We start from the raw sequence: 21,821 nt of genomic DNA on the forward strand, positions 1-21,821 counted from the left end.
AGCTCTGTGTATTTGCAGTTCCTTCACTCATTCTCAGTTTCCTGGACCTCTTACAACACGAGCATAATTTTCACTGAGTCTGATCTCAGAAGTTCAAGATTCTTTTTTTCTTTTTTCTTTTTTTTTTTTGAGATGGAGTCTTGCTCTGTTGCCCAGGTTGGAGTGCAACGGCATGATCTTGGCTCACTGCAACCGCCATCTCCGAGGTTCAAAAGATTCTCCTGCCTCAGCCTCCCAAGTAGCTCTGATTACAGGCGCCCACCACTACACCCGGCTAAATTTTTTTTGTATTTTTAGTAGAGATGGTGTTTCCCCATGTTAGTCAGGCTGGTCTTGAACTCCTGACCTCAGGTGATCCGCCGGCGTCGGCTTCCCAAAGTGCTGGGATTACAGGCGTGAGCCACTGATTCTTTACTGGCCACGCTTCCTCCAACCTCCCATATAATACGGCTGCTAAAACCCACTTAGTTTATCTAGATCTGGGTGAAAGAAATAGCAATCTAGCACTTCTTGTCTTTTTTTTTTTTTTTTTTTTGAGATCAAGTATCACTCTGTCGCCAAGGCTGGAGTGCAGTGGTGCGATCTCGGCTGCAATCTCCGCCTCCCGGGTGCGGTTCTCCTGCCTCAGCCTCCCGAGTAGCTCGGACTACAGGCGCCCACCACGACGCCCGGCTAATTTTTTGTATTTTTAGTAGAGAGGGGGTTTCACCGTGGTAGCCAGGATGGTCTCGATCGCTTGACCTAGTGATCTGCCCGCCTCGGCCTCCCAAAGTGCTGGGATTACAGGCGTGAGCCACCGCATCCGGGCTATTGTCTTTTATCTCACTGTAAAATTTTCTGATTTTATTTATTGTGTGTTTTACTCACACAAGAATGTAAGCTCTACGAGGGCAGGGATTTTTGTCTGTTCACCACTACATTCTTAGCCCTTGGAGCAATGCCTTGCATACAGCAAGCATTTAATAAACATTTACAGATGAAGGAAGAAACAACTGCAGGAAGGAGAGAAAGGAGGGCCAGAGGCAAGACAAGAGGAAAGACCGAGAGAAGGAAGGAAAAAGGAAGTGGAGGAGGAAAGAAGGTAGGCTGGGTTCTCCCAGACACGCTTCAAGTCCAGCAGGCAGCACGAAACTCCCACCAGAACTACAACTCCCGGCAGGCCCCGGGGCCCAGGGCGGCCCGCGGCGGCCCAGGCGGGACAGGGCGCCACTCCCGCTGAGCTCCCGGCGTGCCTTGCGAGCGCAGGCTCCGCCGCAGCGCCCGCCGGAACTTGTGGTCCGGGCCGCTGGTGGGGGTGGGGCCGGGCCTGGAGGCGGGCGGGGGACGGGGGCGGGCGCCTGCCCCTCCCCCGTCACTTCCTGCCGGGCTGCGGGCGCCGGAGCGGCTCTTCAGCGTTTGCGCCGGCGACCGCCGCGTCTCTCTCGGCTCCTGCTTCCTTTGACCGCCCCCCCACCCCCCGGCCCGGCGGCGCCCGCCTCCTCCACGGCCACTCCGCCTCTTCCCTCCCTTCGTCCCTTCTTCCTCTCCCTTTTTCCTTCCTCCTTCTCCTCCTCGCCGCCACCGCCCAGGACCGCCGGCCGGGGGACGAGCTCGGGGCAGCAGCCAGGTGAGGCGACCGGGCCGAGCCGGGCCTGGCGGAGCCCGCGCGGGCGCCGCGGTGGTGGGGAGGTGGGCGGCGGGTGGGGCCTAGGCCTCGGCGGGCCCGCGCGCCCCGCCGCCTTCCCCCGGGCCTATGTAGCCCGCGGGGCCTTCCCGGAGGAGGCGGGTCCTCTTGCGCCCCCCGCCTCCGGGCGCCCTGAGGCCTGGCCTCGGGCGCCCCCATCCCCTCCAGCCCTCGCCGGTGTCACAAACAGGTGCCGCGGCCGCCTTTCCTCGTCCCGCATGGCGCGCGCGGGGATGCCGAAGTTATTCCCGGGGCTGGGGCGCGGGTTGGGGGGTGGACCGCTTCAGGTCCCCTAGGGCTGGAGCCTCTCCGTGTCGCCGGCCCAGGTCTGTAGCTTAGTGGTTAAGAGCACGGCCCAGGTGTCCAAAACGGGTGCCAAACCCGGCTCTGCCCCATTAGGCAAGACACTTAAACTCTTTGTGTCTTGGTTGGAAAGGGGGCTGCTAATACCGTCCCTGCCTCTTAAGACTGTTAGGGTTCAGTGAAATGGGGCGTGTAAAGCGCTTATCAGAGTGCCAGACGCAGAGCGTGTCCCAATAAACCGTCTGCATAATTTATTAGCGTGATATGAAGGTATAATTTAATGGACAGAGTGGATAGAAGTTGACCTACCTATCCGTTTGGGTTTCTTAGAGGCTGCAGTGTTCCGCGTGCCCATGTCCAGAGCCAGGGCATTGTTTTGAGTTCTTAACATCTGAAAGGGGCGTACGCTTAATTGGTACGTTGTCGTTTGCAGTCTGTAAACGATGGATGCTATTTCTTTCCATGTCCTCCGCTTAGCCAACTGCAGGATATTCACCATCTCCCGCAGGATGAGCAACCTGTCCATTTCCCCCCGCCCCGCCATCAGCCAGCTTCTTGTTGTCATTCCATTTCTGGGAAAGTTGCTGGCAGAAGCTTCCCTTGAGTTGAGCAAACCTATCTGGAGCACTTACTGTGTATCAGGCTCTGAAGCGGGGTGTACGAAGATGGAAAAATTTGTCTGTCTGTTCTTTCTCTACACCTCGATAAGTTTTTTTCACTGAAGCTTTGCTTATATTCCCCCCTCCCTGTTGGCTTTCCTTTTAAGCCCTTGCCCCGCCTCCGTGTTGCAGTATTGCTTGTGTGGAAGTTTTCTCCTGTTCCGCGAAGATACGTGCTTCAGTCTATTCTGCCACTGTTCTTCGGCTGTGTGGACGTTTTTAAGTTCACACTTCTCTTCTGCTTGTAGCTTTCATTGTTAAGAGCGTGGTGGAAAGAGTTCAGTCAGGTTCCTGGTTGATTTTGGCCTTTCAGGAATCCGTGCTTACCAAATGTAAATTACATTGCTACTTGTTGAGGTAAAAACTAAAAATACAGTTGGAGTGTAGAGGGAGCAGTTTCGGTTTTCCTGGTGACAGGTGGGATTTTTAGTACAGCAACTTTATTAAAGCATACTGGGTTTTGAAAAATTCTGTACTTAGTTTTATAGGTGTACTCTAAGGAAATGCAACTTATGGGTGTTCAATTTTATACGAGTAAGGAGTGTGTGTTTACCTCAGTGATCCTCCTGTATCTTAGGATTGTTTTAGGCATTAAATTTCATTAGTGTACTGAAAATATTTTTACTTATATGCTTCTCAACACACATGCGGCAAAGTGGCCTCCTTGTTTTTGACGTTTTCCTAGAATTTTCTGACAGTCTTACCATTGTTTCTAATTTAAAATATTTGTTTGAATTTTTTTTTTTTTTTTTTTTTTTTTTTGAGATAGCCTCACGCTATCGCCCAGGCTGGAGTGCAGTGGCACGATCTCGGCTCATTGCAACCTCTGCCGCCTGGGTTCAAGCGATTCTCCTGTCTCAGCCTACCGAGTAGCTGAGATTACAGGCGCCCGCCGCCGCACCGTGTTAATTTTTGTAGTTTTAATAGAGACAGGGTTTTGACATGTTGGCCAGACTGATCTTGAACTCCTAACCTTGTTATCCACCCGCCTCGGCCTCCATAAGCAGGTTAGGCGCGGTGGCTCATGTCTGTAATCCTAGCACTTTGGGAGGCCGAGGCGGGTGGATCACGAGGTCAGGAGACGGAGACCATACTGGCCAACATGGTGAAACCCCGTCGCTACTGAAAATACAAAAAGTAGCCGGATGCGGTGGCGGGCGCCTGCAGTCCCAGCTACTCGTGAGGCCGAGGCAGGAGAATCGCTTGAACCCAGGAGGCGGAGGTTGCCTGTGCGACATAGCGAGACTGTCTCAAAAAAAAAAAACAAAAACAAAAACCAAAAAAACCACGTAAGCAAACAACTATACAAACAGTGTAAAGCATGTCTAATACTGCCATATCACTATGGCATATTGCAATAGGGAAATGGTATTTTAAATACCATTAAAAAAATCTTTTTATTCTGGAAAATATGTAAAACTCGGATAGTATGGAGAACCCCATGTATTAGTCACTCACTCAGCTTTGACAATTATTAACTCATAGCCAAGGTCGGTTTTGTTTCATGTTGTATCCCCCCACACAAACTAGATTATTTTGAAACAAATCTTAAACGTTGTATCGCAACATTAGCGATTTTGGCTTTTACCAGATTGCTCTAGATTAATGTCACAAAATTTACTTTTAGTAGAATAATAGTTCTCATTTTGTTCGTTGGGCTTCCCTTCTCTGTTTATAAATGGTTTCTGTACAGCAGAAAAGAAAAAGAAAATTAACTCTTGATTCAATGCTTTCAGCTCCTCAAAGTCAAAATACAGCCTTGCTTCTTTGTTGTGTACAAAAGCAAAAATTCTTGAGCTATTAATGACTATAATTGAAAAGCAAACAGAAATACAGATCTCCCTAGTCCTGTTTGGCAGAAACCTGCCTGTTAACCCACTTTAATAGAGATAACTTTGTGTCAAAGTTAAACTACAGTTAATAATTCGTAACGAAAACTTAAAAAGTTTCTTTACAGTAGTTGTGTAAAGATACTGCTGTTACCTTAGGTTAAGAATTAAGCAAAAGATAATCTTTTATCATAGAATTGTTTTCCAAAGAGCCCCCATGTGCTCTATTTCCAAATAACAAATTTAGCAAATATGAATGAAACCTTAATTTTTGTGAATAGTATGAAATCACAGCATGAGTGTTCACGTTTTTCTTTCTTGTGTCTAAAAGATCTCTCTTACAATGGAATTTGACAGGAATATTATAAATGTTTGTCATTGTTGCATAACTTTCAAATTTCTATTCATGAATAGTTTTCAGCTTTTAGATCTGTAACGTTATTTCAGGTTTGTAGGTTTACTTTTGAGCTTGATCTGGTACAGTGGAAATGTTACATGTTACGTTTTAGTTATTACTACCTGGAAGATGGGGAAGGATACACCTCTTAAAATTGATTTAGGAAAGAAACACTAATTTAGTATCTGGGAAAGGACACAACACATTTTAGAAAATGTGTAGTGCTTCTCATTAAGCTTAAAGTAAAAATTATAAGCATTGAGAATTGTTACCATAAATAGAGTTTCTTCAGAATAAGTTGCTCTCTTTTATGCTTCAGCCAGAAAGCCCAGGTATATACAGATTACAGCAGATCCTTGAATAATGTTGTTTCAAGATAATGTGAGGAAAAAAACTGTTTGTGGAGTTTGCACGTTCTCCCTATCCCTGCATGGGTTTTCTCGGGGTACTCTTGATTTCCTCCCACATCCCAAAGCTGTGCACATGAGGTTCACTGGTGTGTGGAGCAGTGTGTGTATGTGTGAGTGCTTTCTGCAGTGGATGTCCTGTCCAGGGCCGGTTCCGGCCTTGCACTCTGAGCTGCTGGGATAGGCTCCAGCCACCCCAACCCTGAACTGGAATAAGTGGTAAATTTTTTTTTTTTGAGATGGAGTTTCACTCTTGTCGCCCAGGCTGTGTGCAATCTCGGCTTACTGCAGCCCCACGCCTGTAATCCCAGAACTTTGGGAGGCTGAGGCGGGCAGATCACCTGAGATCAGGAGTTGGAGACCAGCTGGCCAGCATGGCGAAACCCTGTCTCTACTAAAAATACAAAAAATTAGCCAGGCTTGTTGGTGGGCGCCTGTAATCCCAGCTAGTCAGGAGGCTGAGGCAGGAGAGTCACTTGAGCCTGGGAGGCAGAGGTTGCAGTGAGCGGTTATCATGCCATTGCACTCCAGCCTGGGCAACAAGAGCGGAAGTATGTCTCAAAAAAAAAAAAAATTATATCTACTTCACATTTATTTCAGTGTTTAATATTAGAAGTGTTTGGTCTTTATTTGAAAGTTTGGTGATGTTTTTCTGATGAGAAATATGCCCTAGAACCTAACTCTTCTTTGTATCAGTTAGCCTGTGTTAGTCGGAAGTCTCTGTTTCCCAGAACCTATCCCTTACATTAAGAGAGGATTTACTGTGTTTTAAGTTTAGAAATGGCCATGACTCATGGAACTCTCCTCCACCCCCATTCTAAAGTCCAGATCATTAATATCATTCTGGGTGTTATCAAACTGGATGCTGCTTCATCCCGTCTCTCTCCCCAATACCACAAGGTAGTCTCAGTTTGTAGGGCAGCTTTCTTTCTTTCTTTTTTTTTTTTTGTGAGACCGAGTCTCACTCTGTCACCCAGGCTGGAGTGCTGTGGCGCAATCTCAGCTAACTGCAAGCTCCGCCTCCTGGGTTGAAGCCATTCTCCCGCCTCAGCCTCCCGAGTAGCTGGGACTACAGGCGCCCGCCACCACGCCCAGCTAATTTTTTGTATTTTTAGTAGAGACGGGGTTTCACCGTGTTGGCCAGGATAGTCCCCATCTCCTGACCTTGTGATCCCGCCCACCTCGGCCTCCCAAAGTGCTGGGGTTACAGGCGTGAGCCACCACGCCTGGCCTGTAGGGCAACTTTCTTTGAGCCTTTTTACTGGATTGAGTAAGAGTGTAATTCAGCATAAAGATGAAACTTTCATGAAAAAGGTATCTTTTTGTGGGATTCCACAAGCCAGTTCCAGAGTTTGTTGCCCAGGCTGATCTTGAACTCCTGAGCTCAAGTGATCCTCCCACCTCAGCCTCCTTAGTAGCTGCAATTATAGGCAGAGGCCTTGTTTTCATGAGCTTCTATTTAATGTCATATTTAGTGATGCAGAATTGTTCAGTTTGAGGAAGTATAAATTCCTCCCCTCTCAAGAGCTTTGAGGTAGCTTTTTTAGAGCTTTCAAAAATATTTAGAGAATTTTATGACAGATTTGTTTCACATTAGACCTATAACAGGTTATTTTACCTTGACTTCTGGTGATGGAGACATTTGTGGTTGAAATGCTTCTCGTGTAATTTTCTACATGAGGTTTTCTTTAAATAAAACTTCACCAGAATCAAGGCTGTATACCATTTGTGCTGTTCCAAAAAATATAAATTGCCAGTTAACGGTTGAACTATGAGAGGGCATGTTAGTTGCTATGATTATTTACCCCCACCATTTTATTATGAAAAATTTCAAACATATTAACAAAGTTTATGAAGTTTTATTGTACATCTCTTTAGATACTGTCTACTTTCTGTTTATTTCTGCCCTGTTTCATGGTGGTGAATACCATCTACTCTTTATCATTAACATTTTACCATACAGTATTATGAAGCTTGAATAATGTTGGCTAAATCCATTGTTCTCACCTGCTAAGGAGATAATAGGATTATAAATATATAGCTAAGTTTATCTTATCAAATGCCACCCCATGGATGGCTTAGATATCTGTCTTATTGACAGCTTAATGCTCTGAACTAGAAAACCTTACCAAAAGAAAAGTAATATTTTTAAAGTGGTAAAATGGAAATTACTGCAAATAGCTTAATTAATTAATTTATTTATTTTATTTATTTATTTTTTTTGAGACGGAGTCTCGCTCTGCCGCCCAGGCTGGAGTGCAGTGGCCGGATCTCAGCTCACTGCAAGCTCCACCTCCCGGGTTTACGCCATTCTCCTGCCTCAGCCTCCGGAGTAGCTGGGACTACAGGCGCCCGCCACCGCGCCCGGCTAGTTTTTTGTATTTTTTAGTAGAGACGGGGTTTCACCGTGTTAGCCAGGATGGTCTCGATCTCCTGACCTCGTGATCCGCCCATCTCGGCCTCCCACAGTGCTGGGATTACAGGCTTGAGCCACCGCGCCCGGCCAGCTTAATTTATTTTTTAAATGTTTACATTCCCATACTAGTGAATAAGGTTGATGTAACAGTGATTTATGTCACCAGATAAATGGAAGTAGAGAAAAATCCCTCAGGCTGTTAATTACTGTATATTTTCTGGGATTACATGTGTTTATTAAAGAAGTAGACTCAGGGAGCTCCCTCAAAGTATATTTACTGAAAGCAAAAGTGGAAAAATCTATTTGAGAAAGTGTTTGCTTTCGATTAAAAATTAGTCTTCTAAATATCAAATCTGTAACCCATCTGGCTTCTGTTTAATCTGGAATCTAATTTGGGAAAGAAGTGTGATGACTACGTGGGTTTATAAAAGTAATGGAAGCAAAACTGGCCATTTTATTATGATAAAAATTTTGTGTCATGTCTCCCAGACAATAAAGACTAAGAAAATCTATTTAAATACATTGGGGTCTTTTACCCTGAGTGAAAATGATTGCTGAGGGTTAAACCTTCATTAGATTGCCTCTGCTTTTTTTTTTTTCTTTTTTTTTTTTTTTTGGAGACAATCTTGCCCTGTTCCCCATGCTGGAGTGCAGTGGTGTGATCTCGGCTCACTGCAACCTCCACTTCTTGGGTTAAAGCAATTCTCCTGCCTCAGCCTCCCGAGTAGCTGAGACTACAAGCGAGCACCACCACACCCGGCTAATTTTTTGTATTTTTAGTAGAGACAGAGTTTTGCTGTGTTGCCCAGGCCGGTCTCGAACTCTTGAGCTCAGGCAGTCTGCCCGCCTCAGCCTCGAGAAGTGCTAGGATTACAGGCTTGAGCGACTGTGCCCGGCCTTACCCCTGTATTTGATGTAGCTACAGAACTGGTTGCTCAGTGAGTGGGTTGGTTTTAGTCAGCATATTCTCTGATCCCATTTAAAACTTTTTACAAGTGGAGTGTCGCTGTAAGTTTTATAGATGTTCATGTGTAAGAACAGGTTTAGTGAATTTGCTGGATAATAATATTCGCTACTATTGAGCTCTGTGATTCTAACCATGGGCCAGGTTAGAATTACAGGATGAAGGTTATTTTATGCAGAAAAGGAATCTAAAAGGTCAAGTTGAATTTACCTAATAATATAAAAGTTGCAGTTCATTTAGCTCTTTCCTTGAACCAAAATAAAAGGGTTTCTTAGACCCTTTATGTTGTATTTCTAATGCAAACATCTTTGCAGCGTAAAGGTCATAATTGCTGAGGATACTTCCAAGAGGCCAGATAACTGGCTCAGAGTCCTGAGACAGCAAGTATTAGTTCTAGAGCATAGGCTGGTCTGACTCCAAAGTCAGTGTTCTTTCCACTGAACCATGCTTTGTCTCTAAATTATGCTTAGGTGCTTTTTGTTTAGGATAATTGTTTCTGCTTGTCACTAGCGGCCCTCCCCCGACTCTCCCCACCACAGCAGCTAGGATGAATTTTGCTCATTAGAACCTTAGATCAGTTTGAAAGAAAGCCTGGTTAAGTAATAGTCTTTTAAATGGACCCTTGAAATAGCTTTCCAGTTTGCTTTTATTTGTTCTGTCAAATTAAGCTAAAACTTAAAACTGATCCACAGGTTTGTGTGTGGGGAGGGGCTGTCTTATTAACCTTTGTGTTGAAGGAGGCCAGCTCCTAAATTACTACTATCATGTGCCATCAAGTTTGTTAAAAATTGCTGGCACAGTGGCCACGCCTGTAATTCTATCATTTTGGGAGGCCAAGGCAGGCGCATCACCTGAGGTCAGGAGTTCGAGACCAGCCTGGCCAACATGGTGAAATCCTGTCTCTACTGAAAATACAAAAATTAACTGGGTGTGGTGGTGTGTGCCTGTAATCCCAGCTACTCGGGGGACTGAAGCAGAAGAATGGCTTGAACCTGGGAGGTGGAGGTTGCGGTGACCTGACATTGTGCCACTGCACTCCAGCCTGGGCGACAGAACAAAACTCCATGTACAAAACAAAAACAATGGCCGGGCGCGGTGGGTCAAGCCTGTAATCCCAGCACTTTGGGAGGCTGAGGCAGGTGGATCACGAGGTCAGGAGATCGAGACTATCCTGGCTAACATGGTGAAACCCCGTCTCTACTAAAAATACAAAAAACTAGCCGGGCGTGGTGGCGGGCGCCTGTAGTCTCAGCTACTTGGGAGGCTGAGGCGGGAGAATGGCGTGAACCCGGGAGGTGGAGCTTGCAGTGAGCCGAGATCACGCCACTGCACTCCAGCCTGGGAGACACAGCGAGACTCCGTCTCAAAAACAAAAACAAAAACAAAAAACCAATAGTCCAGATTGTTGCTAAAAAATTCATTTCTTCTGAATTCTAACGTTCTGCTTTAGTGGAAATGAGTTAATTAAGCTTCCAATTAACTTTATAGGATAGGTGCTGGTTGTCCTCTTTGCTTCCTAGCCCTTTCTAACATCCCTTTTGTGGCTGATACTGTTGGGAGTATTTAATGCAGCTTTCTGTTTGGAATTGAGCTGCTTCCTGAACAATTTTGTTTTACTTTTCTTTGAATTGGTGATCTGAATCAGAAGTTTCTTTGGTATTCCACCCGGGCAGTCGTCGTCTTTTATGGCAAGTCTTAAAAGGCTGGATCAATGAAATTAAATCTGCCTTTGGATTTGAGCTTTTAGTGAGATGGTGTCTGAAGTTCCATTTTGTGTTTAACTTCAACTGAGGCTACCGTGTAGTCTGTAATGACATAGCATGTCTCGCTAATCACTAAAAGGTGTTGGAAATACTCCTTGGGATGAAGTGAGCAGATAATGCTGCTTACATTGTTACTATATTAGCTCCTTTCAGAGATGTGCTTTAGGATCTAACTAGATCTTGTCTGATTTTCTCCTGTCTTTGCTTTTTTGAAGTCTGTGCCTTCTATAGATTACAGTTAACTGAGGCATGAATTTTCTACCCTTGCAGATTCCACCCCGATACAAATAGGGCCATTGTTTGCTGAAGCCATTGTGATTTTATGCAGAATGTTGGGCAGTCCTTTCCTCTGTCAGAAAGAACAATTTATATGTAATGATAAGTCTAATTATGCTTGGAAGCTTATTTTCCTTGTTGCATAATTGAACCAACCTGCTCATGAAAGCTCCATGACCCTTTACCTAGATGACATTCAAATATAGTTAGGCAAATAAGTTTCCTTTTGGTTTATCATTGAGTAAACCTTTGCAACCTGTAATGTTTAGCAAGTGACTATTTCTGTATAGTAATTTTCCTTTTAGCTGAGAATTTATTCAAGTACCAAACATAAAAAAGAATACAAGTGAAATCAACTTTCTTTTGCGTGAGGGACTTTCTATAATTTGCTACTTTTTATCATTTTTTTTTTTTTTTTTTTTGAGATGGCGTTTCTCTCTTGTAGCCCAGGCTGGAGTGCAGTGGCGCGATCTCAGCTCGCTGCCACGTCTGCTTCCCAGGTTCAAGCGATTCTCCTGCCTCAATCTCCTGAGTAGCTGGGATTACAGGCATGCACCACCGGGCCCAGCTAATTTTTGTATTTTTAGTAAAGATGGGGTTTCGCCATGTTGGCCAGGCTGGTCGCGAACTCTTGACCTCAGGTGATCCATCTGCTTTGGCCTCCCAAGTGCTGGGATTACAGGTGTGGGCCACCATGCCCAGCCTTTTTTTTTTTTTTTTTTTGAGATGGAGTCTTGCTCTGTTGCCCAGGCTGGAGTGCAGTGGCACGATCTTGGCTCACTGCAAGCTCCGCCTCCCGGGTTCACACCATTCTCCTGCCTCAGCCTCCTGAGCAGCTGCTACTACAGGCGCCCGCCACCACGCCCGGCTAATTTTTTGTATTTTTAGTAGAGACGGGATTTCACCATGTTAGCCAGGATGGTCTTGATCTCCTGACCTCGTAATCTGCCAGCCTCAGCCTTCCAAAGTGCTGGGATTACAGGTGTGAGCCACTGTGCCCGGCCTTTTCATTTGCTTTTCTTTTTATATATATATATATATATATATATATATATAGTTTGAGATGGAGTCTCACTCTGTCATATCCAGGCTGAAGTGTAGTGGCTCAATCTTAGCTCCCTGCAACCTCTGCCTCCCGGGTTCAAGCAGTTCTCCTGCCTCAGCCTCCCGAGTAGCTGGGATCACAAGCACCCACCACCATGCCCAACTAATTTTTGTATTTTTAGTAGAGATAGGGTTTCACCATGTTGGCCAGGCTGGTTTCGAACTCCTGACCTGAGGCGATCCCCTCGCCTTGGCCTCGGCCTTTTTAATCTTCGTAATAGGGTGTTTTGAATGTGGCTTTTTATTATCATTTTATAATGTAAGTTATGGTCTACCCTAATAATGTTTAACAGCTGACTTTGGCATGGCATGTCATACTGTTTTGTTTGTTTTTTGTTTTTTGAGAAGGAGTGTGGCTGAGTTGCCCAGGCTGGAGTGCAGTGACGTGATGTTGGCTCACTGCAACCTCCACCTCCTGGGTTCAAGTGATTTTCCTGCCTCAGCCTCTCAGGTATCTGGGACTACAGGTCCGTGCTACCATGCCCGGCTAATTTTTAAATTTTTAGTAGAGATGAGGTTTCACCATGTTGGTCAGGCTGGTCTTGAACTCCTGACTTTGTGATCCGCCCACTGCGGCCTCCCAAAGTGCTGGGATTACCGGCGTGAGCAACTGTGCCTGGACTTTGTTTGTTTTTTTTTTTTTTTTTTTTTTTTTTTTGAGACGGAGTCTCGCTCTGTCCCTGGGCTGGAGTGCAGTGGCCGGATCTCAGCTCACTGCAAGCTCCGCCTCCCGGGTTTACGCCATTCTCCTGCCTCAGCCTCCCGAGTAGCTGGGACTACAGGCGCCCGCCACGTCGCCCGGCTAGCTTTTTGTATTTTTTAGTAGAGACGGGGTTTCACCCTGTTAGCCAGGATGGTCTCGATCTCCTGACCTAGTGATCCGCCCGTCTCGGCCTCCCAAAGTGCTGGGATTACAGGCTTGAGCCACCGCGCCCGGCCGTTTGTTTTGTTTTTGAGACGGAGTCTTGCCCTGTCGCCCAGGCTGGAGTGCAGTGGCGTGGTCTCTGCTCACTGCAACCACCACCTCCTGGGTTCAAGCGATTGTCCTGGCTCAGCTCCCGGGTATCTGGGATTACAGGTGCCTGCCACTGTACCCGGCTAGGGTTTTTTTTTTTTTTTTTGTATTTTTAGTAGAGACAGGGTTTCACCCTGTTGGCCAGGCTGGTCTCAAACTCCTGGCCTTGTGCTCCACCTGCCTCGACTTCCCAAAGTGCTGAGATTACAGGCATGAGTCACCACACCCAGCCGGCATGTCATAGTTTACAAGCATTTCGCCTACATTACCAGTTAATCCACCCAAGAATCATATGATTACCATTTTATTAATCATATGAAATTGTGGCCGGGCGCGGTGGCTCAAGCCTGTAATTCCAGCACTTTGGGAGGCCGAGATGGGTGGATCACGAGGTCAGGAGATCGAGACCATCCTGGCTAACACGGTGAAACCCCATCTCTACTAAAAAAAAATACAAAAAAAAAAAAAATTGGCGGGCATGGTGGCGGGCGCCTGTAGTCCCAGCTACTTGGGAGGCTGAGGCAGGAGAATGGCATAAACCCGGAAGGTGGAGCTTTTGCAGTGAGCTGAGATCCGGCCACTGCACTCCAGCCCAGGAGACAGAGCGAGACTCCGTCTCAAAAAAAAAAAAAAAAAAACAACCAGACATTGTGGTAGGCTGGGCGCGGTGTCTCACCCCTGTAATCCCAGCACTTTGGGAGGCCATCAGGCAGATCACTTGCGGTCAGGAGTTCAAGACTAGCCTGGCCAACATGGTGAAACCCTGTTTCTACTAAAAATACAAAAATCAGCCAGGTGTGGTGGTGGGTGCCTGTAATTCCAGCTGTGCGGGAGGCTAAGGCAGGATAGTTGCTTGAACCCGGGAGGTGGAGGTTGCAGTGAGTGGAGATGGTGCCACTGTACTTCAGCCTGGGTGACAGAGTGAGACTCTGTCTCAAAAACAATAAAAAAAAACCCTAAAAAATTGTGATGGTATCCCATTTTTTTTTTTTTTTTCATCACCCCAGGCTGGAGTGCTGTGGTACGATCATAGCTCACTGTAGCCTCAACCTGATGGGCCCAAGCAATCCTCCCACATCGGCCTCCCAAGTAGCTGGGACTACAGGCACATGGCACCACACCTGGCTAATTTTTAAATTGTTGTAGAGATGGGGGTCTCACTTTGTTGCCCAGGCTGGTCTGGAAATCCTGGCCTCGAGTGATCCTTCTGCCTCAGCCTCCCAAAGTGCTGGGATTACAGGCATAACCCCATTTTACATATTAAAAGGGTGAGGCCTGCAGATGTAACTTGTTTAGGGTTATTCAGGTGAGTGGCAGAGTTGCAACCCAAACTCAGATCCCCAGTTGAGGTTTTTTTTTTTTTTTTTTTTTTGAGACGGGGTCTCGCTCTGTCACCCAGGCTGGAGTGCAGTGGCCGGATCTCAGCTCACTGCAAGCTCCGCCTCCCGGGTTCACGCCATTCTCCTGCCTCAGCCTCCCGAGTAGCTGGGACTACAGGCGCCCGCCACCTCGCCCGGCTAGTTTTTTGTATTTTTTAGTAGAGACGGGGTTTCACTGTGTTAGCCAGGATGGTCTCGATCTCCTGACCTTGTGATCCACCCGTCTCGGCCTCCCAAAGTGCTGGGATTACAGGCTTGAGCCACCGCGCCCGGCCGAGAGTTTTTTTACATCATACCCAACATCTGGTTTGCCCTTACCCTAAATACCCTTTTACCTATTTTGTTGTCATCGTTTGTTTGATTTTGACACAGGGTCTCACTCTGTCATCTAGGCTGGAGTGCACTGGCACAATCACCCTTCATTGCAGCCTCCACTTCCTGGGTTCAAGCAGTCCTCCCACCTCAGCCTCCCAAGTAGCTGGGATCAAGGTGTGTGTGCCACCACATCTGGCTACTTTTAAAAAATTTTTTGTAGAGACAGAGTCTCAGTATGTTGCCCAGCCTGGTCTCAAACTCCTGGGCTCTTTCTCCCACCTTGGCCTCCCAAAGTGTTGGGATTATAGGCGTGGTCCACCATACCCAGCCATCTTTTACTTTTTTTTTTTTTTTTTTTGAAACGGAGTCTCGCTCTGTCGCCCAGGCTGGAGTGCAGTGGCGCGATCTCGGCTCACTGCAAGCTCCGCCTCCTGGGTTTACGCCATTCTCCTGCCTCAGCCTCCTGAGTAGCTGGGACTACAGGCGCCCGCCACCGCGCCCGGCTAATTTTTTGTATTTTTAGTAGAGACGGGGTTTCACCATGGTCTCGATCTCCTGACCTTGTGATCCGCCCGCCTCGGCCTCCCAAAGTGCTGGGATTACAGGCGTGAGCCACCGCGCCCGGCCCTATCTTTTACATTTTTATGTGTCTTTTTCAGTTATGAGGTGCTGTGTTTTTTTTTTTTCTCTTTGAGACAGAGTCTCGCTCTGTCACCCAGGCTGGAGTGCAGTGGTGTAATCTTGGCTCACTGCAAGCTCTGCCTCCCGGGTTCAAGCAATTCTCCTGCCTCAGCCTCCTGAGTAGCTAGAACTACAGGTGCCCACGACCACGACCAGCTAATTTTTTGTATTTTTTAGTAGAGACGCAGTTTCACTGTGTTAGCCAGGATGGTCTTGATCTCCTGACCTTGTGATCCGCCCACCTTGGCCTCCCAAAGTGCTGGGATTACAGGCGTGAGCCACCGCGCCTGGCCAGTGCTATGTTACTACTAAAGGGCTACTGTGAGTTATTTATTAAAAAATTTGTGTTGGGTGTACGAATGTGAATTCCATCCGGACAGTGACTGTGTCTTACTGTGCATACCTTTCCCCATTGCCTAGAATAGTGCCTGTAAATAGGTGTTGAATAATTATTTGTTGAATGAATAAAGTAGTGAATTTAATTCATGCTCTTGTATTCTAATATGCTTTTGTTTTCCTTTGAGATGGAGTCTTGCTCTGTCACCCAGGCTGGAGTGCACTGGCGTGATCTCGGCTCACTGCAGCCTCTACCTTCCAGGTTCAAGCGATTTTCCCACCTCAGCCTCCCAAGAAGCTGAGATTACAGGCGTGTGCCACCATGCCTGGCTAATTTTTTTTTTTTTTTTTTTTTTTTTGAGATGGAGTCTCGCTCTGTCGCCCAGGCTGGAGTGCAGTGGTGTGATCTCCACTCACTGCAAGCTCTGCCTCCCGGGTTCACGCTATTCTGCCTCAGTCTCTGGAGTAGCTGGGACTACGAGTGCCCGTCACCACGCCTGGCTATTTTTTTATTCTTATTTTTTAGTAGAGACGGGATTTCACAGTGTTAGCCGGGATGGTCTCAATCTCCTGACCTTGTGATCCGCCTGCCTCAGCCTCCCAAAGTGTTAGGATTACAGGCATGAGCCACTGTACCTGGCCATGCCTGACTAATTTTTATATTTTTATTTTATTTTATTTTTGAGGCAGAGTCTCGCTCTGTTACCCAGGCTGGAATACAGTGGCCCAATCTCAGTTCACTGCAACCTCTGCCTCCTGGGTTCAAGTGATTCTTCAGCCTCAGCCTTCCAAGTAGCTGGGATTACAAGTATGTGCCACCATGCCAGACTAATTTTTTTTATTTTTAGTAGAGACAGGGTTTCACCATGTTAGCCAGGCTGGTCTTGAACTCCTGACCTCAGGTGATCCACCTGCCTTGACCTCCCAAAGTGGTGGGATTACAGGCATGAGTCACTGCGCCAGCTTAATTTTTGTATTTTTAGTAGAGATGGGATTTCACCATGTTGGCCAGCCTAGCCTCGAACTCCTGACCTCAGGTGATTGGCCCACCTTGGCCTCCCAAAGTGCTGGGATTACAGGCATGAGCGCTGTGCCCGGCTTAGTATGCATTCTTGACTGGGGAAAATTGCAGTGGTAAGTGTGCACTATATAGATATATTGGTAATGATCATGATGGCTTTGAATTATCTTTTGAAATTGGAGGATTTGAAAAAATAGATTTGCATATGGAAATATGAATTTTTGTTGTTGTTTTGACATGGAGTCTTGCTTTATTGCCTAGGCTGGAGTGCAGTGATGCAGTCAGGGCTCACTGCAGCTTCAACCTTCTGGTCTCAAGCAGTCCTTCCATCTCAGCCTTCCAAGTAGCTGAGACTACAGGCACATACTACCATGCCTAGCTAGTTTTAAAATTTTTTGTATAGATGGGGTCTCCATCTGTTTCCTAGACTGGCCTCGAACTCCTGGGCTCAAGAAGTTCTGTCTTGGCCTCCCAAAGTGTTGGGATTACAGGCATGAGCCACCACACCTGACCAAAATGTGAATGTTTGTATGAATCTCAGCTATCACTGTGTAAAAGTATTTGAGATCCATATGGGCGCAGTCTGCTGTATTTCTCCTCTCTCTCTCTCTTCTTTCTTTGCTAAGTTGATGGTTATTTTTTAGCATCATCTTTATGTCTGACTCTAATAGCCCCTTTTCCCGTTCTTATATTTAACTTTTTGTGTGTGTGTTTTAAATTATTATTATTATTATTATTTTTTGAGACGGAGTCTTGCTCTGTCATCCAGGCTGGAGTGCAGTGGTGTGATGTCGGCTCACTGCAAGCTCCGCCTCCCAGGTTCACGCCAGTCTTGTGCCTCAACCTCCTGAGTAGCTGGGACTGCAGGCGCCTGCTGTAATTATTTTGTATTTTTAATAGAGACGGGGTTTCACCGTGTTAGCCAGGATGGTCTCCAACTCCTGACTTCGTGATCTGCCTGCCTCGGCCTCCCAAAGTACTGGGAGTACAGGCCTGAGCCACCGCGCCCGGCCCTTAAATTTTTAAATTTTATTTTAAGAGAGACAAGGTCTCGCCATGTTGCCCAGGCTGGTCTCAAACACCTGAGCTCAAGCAATCCGCCTGCCTCAGCCTCCCAAAGTGCTGGGGTTACAAGCATGAGCCATCACACCTGTCTTTTATTTTTTACTTCTGCTTTGGGCTAGAAAACTAGACACCCTGGACGGGGTGTGATTGCTCACACCTGTGATCCCTGCACCTTGGGAGGCCGAGATGGGCAGATCACGAGGTCACAGATGGAGAATAGCCTGGCTAACACGATGAAACCCCGTCTCTACTAAAAATACAAAAATTAGCCAGGTGTGGTGGCACCCACCTGTAATCTCAGCTACTCGGGAGCCTGAGGCAGGAGAATAGCTTGAACCCGGGAGGCGGAGGTTGCGGTGAGCCGAGATCGCACCATTGCACTCCAGCCTGGGCAACAGAATGAGACTCCGTCTCAAAAAAAAAAAATAAAAGAAAAAAGAAAACTAGACACCCTGCTTCTCAGAATAGGGGATTTGGAAACAAAACAAAAACTAGACACCCAAACTTAGAATAATTGTTCAACATGGAAAAGCTTGGCTTGAGTGAGGCCCCTGTTGTTAAAAAGCATGGGCTGTGTTAGAAGGTCTTAGGTATTTGGGCTGCTCAGAGGCCTTTTTCAGTTCCCATTCATGCCAGTCTTTTGAATAGCTGAGGTATTAGAACAACTGGGCTCTAGACTGGAAAGTTGTTAGTATAATATACTATCTACGAAAAGAACCTGAACTGTTAAAATACCAGAAAATAAACTAGAGCTCATGGTTTATTTGTGGAATCAGTTAGACAGTGAACAGCGATTTTTTATTGCCTGTGAAGCCATAGTAGCAGTTAGAAACTGAAACAAGCAAAAACAGTGTAAGAATGTATAAAAGCATCTCAAGGTAAGAAATTCTATGTGTTACTACTGATGACTACCATTTAACTTGGGGGACCTCTAGATAGATTGCAGAATTTGAGAATTAAACTCAAATTCTGTCATCTAAAGTTCACTTCTAAAAATGATTATGATTTGTACTTATTAGAGATAATGTGCTTTTTTCATATTTTGCAATTTAATATACCACTATTTTATGTACCCAGTGCCTATTGGTAAAATTTTCCATGAAATTGTATTTGGGTCACCAAGCATATGCTAACGACGTTTATGAATAAAGTAGTAGGTATAAAGGGAAAGAAAACACAGGTTTGAAAATCAGTCTTATGTGGTTGGACAATATGTAATATAAGTTATGAGGCTGGGTGTGGTGGCTCATGCCTGTAATCTCAGCACTTTGGGAGGCTCAGGTGGGTGGATCACCTGAGGTCAGGTGTTCGAGACCAGCCTGGCCAACTTGGTAAACCCCGCCGTTTCTACTAAAAAACCCCAAAAAACAAAAATTAGTCGGGCGTGGTAGCGGGCACCTGTAACCTCAGCTACTCGAGAGTCTGAGGCAGGAGAATTGCTTGAACCCAGGAGGCGGAGGTTGCAGGGATCCGACATCACGCCACTGCACTCCAGCCTGGGGGACAGAGTGAGGCTCCATCTCAAAATAACCCAAACAAACAAAAAACTCCAAAGATTATGAGATATTCACATTACTCTCATCAGGAAATAATTGGAACTGGAAAAGGAAAGTTCTGCTGTCTCTTATAAATGTGTCTGCAAAATATTCTTCACTCAGCTTCCAGGCAATCGTGTCTTTTTTTTTTTTTTTTTTTTTTTTAAGAGTCTTACTCTGTGGCCCAGGCCGGAGTGCAGTGGCATAATCTTGGCTCACTGCAACCTCTGCCTCCTGCATTCGAGCCATTTTTGTGCGTCAGCCTCCCAAGTAGCTGGGATTACATGCCTGCGCTAATTTTTGTATTATTTATTTATTTTCTTTGAGACAGAGTCTTGCTCTTTTGCCAGGCTGGAGTGCAGTGGCGCGATCCCAAGTCACTGCAACCTCCGCCTCCCAGGTTCAAGGGATTCTCCTGCCTCAGCCTGCCAGGTAGCTGGGACTACAGGTATGCCATCATGCCGGCTAATTTTTGTATTTTAGTAGAGATGGGGTTTCACTGTGTTGGCCAGGATGGTCTCAATCTCTTGACCTTGCAATATGCCCACCTCCGCCTCCCAAAGTACTGGGATTACAGGCATGAGCCACCGTGCCCAGCCTAATTTTTGTATTTTTAGTAGAGATGGGGTTTCATCATGTTGGCCAGGCTGGTCTCGAACTCCTGGCCTCAGGTGATCCGCCTGCCTCAGCCTCCCAAAGTGTTGGGATTACAGGCCATGAGCCACCAGGTCTTTTGTGTCTTTTGAAGACTCTACTGCATGCTGCCTCAAACTATGACATCATGCCTTCAGTCTTCCCTACTTGTAAATTATAGGTTTCCCCAAAACTTGAGCGGTATGTCTTCAGTTTCAGAAAAAAGACCTACCCTACTAAATTACTATTTTTTATTTTCCAGAGTTTATTAACCACTTAACCTCTCAGAACTGAATGAAAACAACATTGTTCCTGGAACGCCCTCTTTTTAAGGTACATATAATTTGGCTTCATAATTTCTGGCCTGTTGATAATCAGTGGTACTTTTGAATTCTTTAATGAGTTGTGTGGAGAATGATTTTTACTTCTGGCTGTAATATTAGAGAAGCAAAATAAATTTTATGCAGTTTGAATTTCATCTTTACTCTTGATTTAATTAGAAAGTAAGTACGAAAAGTTATTGGCAAGAATGTAAAGCCTATGTTCTTTAAATATAGAGACATGAGAATTGATGACTGAAGCTGTCATTAAACATGACTGGCTCAATAAGCTTCTTGGTCATAGTATCTTTTGTAGTTTGGTTTTTAAAAAAAAACCCTTCGGTTTCTCAGATTGTTTGTTAAATGTGATTTTCAAATTGTGGAACAAATTTAGCATTGTTTTCTATCGTGAGATAGGGTTATGAATCAAGCTTCGTTTACCACTAGCAGCTTGTGAACATTCAGATGAAAAAGGAGTTTTCTAAGAGTGTTCAAGATTTTCTGGTCTTTTGTCAGGGCAATGCCAAATACACTATGTGGGTTAGCACTGCTTCCTGCTTTTAACACTTTCCCTCTAAAAGCTGAAAGCACATTGCCATACCATATCTCTGAGGTAGTAATTAGGAGACAAGTTAACCCACTTTTTTTGAGAATGAGGAAGTGGAAACATAAGGAAATTATAGAAGTTGTACAAAGCTCAGCGAATGGTTTTAAACTCACCACACTGGATTTGTATAATGCTTTGCTTTGCTTTCTTTCTTTTTGAAACAGAGTTTTGCTCTTGTTGCCCAGGCTGGAGTGCAATGGCGCCATGTCGGCTCACGTCAGCCTCCCGGGTTCAAGCAGTTCTCCTGCCTCAGCCTCCCAAGTAGCTGGGATTACAGTCATGTGCCACTACGCCTGGCTAATTTTGTATTTTTAGTAGAGATGGGGTTTCACCATGTTGGTCAGCTGGTCTTGAACTCCTGACATCAGGTGATCCCCCCACCTTGGCCTCCCAAAGTGTTGGGATTACAGGCGTGAGCCACCATGCCCGGCCTAATGCTTTTCTTTTTAAATAATTGTTTTATCATGCCTCAGGATTCCTTTAGTGTTTTGACTGTCTGATTGCTGCAACTGAGGCTTTATCAAATATCTTATTATGAAGTGTTTTGGGGAAGCTGAGGCACAGAGGAGTGGGTTGCCAAGAGCTGGGAGTGGAATTGAAAGCTACAACTCAGAAGTTTGATCTGATTTAACATTGTTGGTTGCTACTTAGCAGCAAGGGTGATTTCTTAGAAAGTGAGTCTTGACACTGGTCTGTTTTGCATGAAGATGCTGGTAAATGTAGTTGTGTTTCTAGGTAGGTGACACATGGTTACAGATTACAGTTTCCCTTTTCTGAAAGGAAAAGCCTGTTAACCATTATGTTGAACCAAGCCGCTTCATAGTCAAGAATATGTCACACGGTACTACTTTTAAAAGTCTCCAGCAGATCATGAACAGGTATTCATTTTTATTGCCTTGAAAGTTTTCTATGTTTGTATAAGTTTAGATTAAAAACTGTTTACAAATATATGTGCTTGAATTTTGTTAGTTTTGAGAATATCTCCTAGAGAAGGAGAGACGGAAGCTTGATAAAGTTTTAAAACTAGAAAAGAAAATAAGGTTTATAGTTTTTTAGGCTGTAGAGGTAAATTGTTTTTCACTTCAGCATGGTGTGATGGGTTTTCTAGGATGAAAATTAATAATGAAAATCTC

The 21,821-nt window shown here is 45.5% G+C and overlaps 1 protein-coding gene across 9 annotated transcripts in view; it reads left to right on the forward strand.

The window, feature by feature from the left end:
- Positions 1-1,385: 1,385 nt before the first annotated feature.
- Positions 1,386-21,821, forward strand: part of LOC105470705 (staufen double-stranded RNA binding protein 1) — an 81,715-nt gene continuing 61,279 nt past the window's right edge. For 3 of the 9 annotated variants that reach the window (XM_011722900.3, XM_024789406.2, XM_011722907.3), the window contains exon 1: positions 1,387-1,606. The gene's annotated coding sequence lies outside the window, so the exon portion shown is untranslated. Of the gene's footprint in view, positions 1,607-19,557; positions 19,577-20,023; positions 20,095-21,821 lie in introns of those variants that run through there. The other 6 variants (XM_011722899.2, XM_011722901.3, XM_071079162.1 and 3 more) reach the window with 4 other exon arrangements.

The sequence above is a fragment of the Macaca nemestrina genome, chromosome 15 (genome assembly GCF_043159975.1).
Source record: "Macaca nemestrina isolate mMacNem1 chromosome 15, mMacNem.hap1, whole genome shotgun sequence".
Lineage (NCBI taxonomy): Eukaryota > Metazoa > Chordata > Mammalia > Primates > Cercopithecidae > Macaca > Macaca nemestrina.